This window comes from Apodemus sylvaticus, chromosome 6, assembly GCF_947179515.1.
Source record: "Apodemus sylvaticus chromosome 6, mApoSyl1.1, whole genome shotgun sequence".
NCBI classification, from domain to species: domain Eukaryota; kingdom Metazoa; phylum Chordata; class Mammalia; order Rodentia; family Muridae; genus Apodemus; species Apodemus sylvaticus.
In genome coordinates this window covers 108,470,350-108,473,827 of record NC_067477.1, presented here as the reverse complement: position 1 = coordinate 108,473,827, position 3,478 = coordinate 108,470,350, and the positions used below count along the sequence as shown (strand labels likewise).

Sequence of the window (3,478 nt, the reverse complement as noted above, 5' to 3'; positions counted from 1 at the left end):
GCCAGTAACACTCAAAAATGGACTACATAATTCATTAACACAGTCAAGAATCCAGACCAGGCATTATTTTTTTTTTAATTTTTTTATTCAATATAATTTATTTACATTTCAAATGATTTCCCCTTTTCTAGCCCCCCACTCCCTGACAGGCATTATTTTTTAAAAGGAAAATTCTGTTAATATTTGACAAATTAAAAATTTTTGTAATATGGAACGTTTCACAAATTCATGTATTATTTTGCATAGAAGCTATGCTAATCTTCTCTATATTGTTTCAATTTTAGTATATGTGCTGCCACAATGAGCACATATAATAAATATTAAATTTAATTTAAATTTGAAGAGAGGTTTCCTGAGTCACAGTCATTTGTCTCTGTTTAGGTTCTGATGGAAAAGAGATATAACTGGAATTACACTGCTATGTGCTGGGGACATGCGGAGCTATCTGATGGCTATGTTGTAGATTGGAGCTGTGACTGCATTTTCCTCAGATTATAACAATGTCAGAGGATGTTACATCTTTAATGATGTACTTCTCAATAAGGAGTGGTAAGCTTTAGCTTCATGGTTTTGGATAAATTCCCCTCCGTGTGATCTATGTCCAGCTCACATGGCCAAGAAAGAATGTGTTTCCTCCAGCCCAGTTGTATAGACACTAATCCCAAAGTCATAGATTTGAAAAGACATACTATACTATGAGTTTATTTTTTGGGGGTGGGGAGATCACATTGCCATAGAAATGTAATACCTTTGGATTTTGTCAAGTGTTAGATTAAAGCTTTTTTTTTGTCATGATATTGCTGTCCTTAAACTGGAGAAAATAATGGCATCTTTGCAGATATTAATAATGAAATCTATTCTTGAGGCTGACTCTAAAAAGGAAAATTGTCCCTGTCTAAAAGAACAGGGACATTTTTTGCAGTGACAAAAATGGAGATGAGCCCGAGGGTAAGAAGGTCCAGTGACAGGCACAAATTGGGATTCAGCTCAAGGGGAGCTGATGCTATGGTGTTATTACAAACAGGAGCCTAACATGGTTACCCTCAGAGAAGCCCAACAAGCAGTTGAAACAGTCAAATGCAGATACTTGTACCCAACCAATGGACAAAAGTCAGAGTTCCCGTAGTTAATTTAGGGAAAAGCTGGAAGAGGCTGGTGAGGAGGGCAACGCCATAGGAAGACAAGCTGTCTCAACTAACCTGAACCCCTGCTTTCTCTCAGACACCAACCAGGCAGCATACGCCAGCTGGTATGAGGCCCACAACATATATACAAGAGAAGACTGCCTGGTCCAGCCTCAGTGAGAGAAGATGTACCTAACCCATGAGAGTCTTGAGGCCCCAGGGAGTTGTGATGTCTGGTGAGATAGGGGTCAGAGGCATGGGAACAGCCTCTGGGAGACAGGAGGAGGAGTGGGATGAGGAACAGTCAGAAGGTTGACTGGGTTGGATAATGCCTGGACTGTAAAAATAAAGGTAAGTTTTTGGTGGAAGTTAATAATTTCTGAAGATTTAGGTTGCATCATTGTACATTTTCAATTTTTGTAAGAGCAATTGGGTCAGTATGATTACAAATAAACTTGCAATGTAAACTTAATAGATTTAAGAATTTGGCCCCCACAAACAAATGCATCAAAAATATGACACAACAAAATAACACAAATATTTGTCTGCATATATTGTATTTTCCTTAATATTTTTGAGTTACACTCTTCTTTTTTTCTTTTTCATTAGAAAACACTTTTTCAATCCCACCATCAAAGGAGGAATGTTCCTATTTCTCCACATCCTTGCCAACATGTGCTGTCACCTGAGTTTTTGATCTTAGCCATTCTGATTGGTGTAAGGTGGAATCTCAGGGTTGTTTTGATTTACATTTCTCTGATGATTAAGGACTTTGAATACTTTTTAAGTGATTTTCAACCATGAAATTCATGTTGTGAATTTTCTGTTTAGTTCTGTACTCCATTTTTTTGATTGGGTTGTTTTGATTTTTATGGGGTTTAGCTTCTTGAGTTCTTCATATATTTTGGATATTAGTCCTCTCTTTATCAAATGAAGGGTTATTGAAGATTTTTTTCCAATCTGTAGGTTGCTGATTTGTCCTTTTAACTATATCATTTGCCTCAGAAGATTTTCAGTTTCATGATGTTCCATTTATCAATTTGAGATCTTAGAGCCTGAGCCATTAGAGTCTTGTTGTGGAGACACTCCCCAAACCCCTCCTGAGTCCCAGTGAGTTCAAATTTCTTTCCCACGTTTTCTTCTAGTAGATTCATTGTATCTGGTTTTATGTTGAGGTCCTTGATCTACGTGGACTTGGGGTTTGTTGAAGGTGAAATATATGGATCTATTTTCATTTCTTCTTCAGTCACTCAAAATCAATCTGGTGGTACCTCAGAATATTGGAAATACATTTACCTAAAGACCCAGCTACACCACTCTTGGGCATATACCCAAAAGATGCCCTACTGTACTAGATTTGCATTTGCTCTACTATGTCCATAGCAGTCTTATCTGTGATGACCAGAACCTGGAAACAACCCTTTTGTCCCTCAACCGAATAATGGATTCTGAAAATGTGGTTCATTTACACAATGAAATACTGTTCAGCTATTAAGAATGAGGACTTCATGGATTTTGCAGGCAAATGGATGGAACTGGAAAATATTATCCTGAGTGAGGTAACTCAGACCCAAAATGACATGCATTGTAGAAAAAAATTACAGAATACCTAGGGTACAACCTATAAACTGTAAGAAGTGGAACAAGCAGAAATGCCCAAGTGAGGAGTTTCAACATCACTTAGAAAGTGGACAGAAATAATCATGGGCCGCAGAGGGAGGGAAGGACCTGGAAGAGAGAGGAAAAGGTCAGGAGAAAAGGGGAACAGAGTCAGATATGGGGGGAGGGGACAGGAGAGAAGTCTAGAGGGCCAAGAGAATAAATGGAAATAAGCAGCCTTAGGGAGTGGGAGGTGGGAGGATCCTCTAGAGAGTACTAGAGACCCAGGAGGTGAGACTCTCAGGATTTATTGGGGGTGATTTTAACCAAAATGCCCAATATTGGAAAAATGGTGGTCTCTAAGAGTACATACACCTCAGTAGATAGACAGGTCTCAAGTGGAGGGATAGTGTTACTAACCCACAGTCAAAATTCTTGACCCAGAATTGTTAATGTCTCAAAGAACTTCAGGAATAAAAAAATGGAGAAGAGAATGAAGGAAAGGCCGTCCAATGACAGGCTCAACTTGGGATCCATCTCAGGAGGGCACACAAAGGTCTAGCACTATTATGTTATGATGTGGTTACAGATGGGAGCCTGGCATGACTGTCTTCTGAGATGCCATACCAGCAGCTGACTCAGACAGAAGCAGATACCTAATCCAACCATTGGACTGACCCCTTTGAGACCCCTGTGTTTGAATTAGAGAAAGGATGGAAGAGACTAAAGAAGAGGGCTACCACATTGGAAGACCA

The 3,478-nt window shown here is 39.1% G+C and overlaps 1 non-coding gene across 1 annotated transcript; it reads right to left on the bottom strand.

Annotated features, from left to right (window-relative positions):
• Positions 1-202: 202 nt before the first annotated feature.
• Positions 203-308, bottom strand: LOC127688081 (U6 spliceosomal RNA). Its single transcript, XR_007978544.1, has one exon. It is a non-coding gene; the product is annotated as a U6 spliceosomal RNA (small nuclear RNA).
• Between the last annotated feature and the right edge of the window lie 3,170 nt (positions 309-3,478).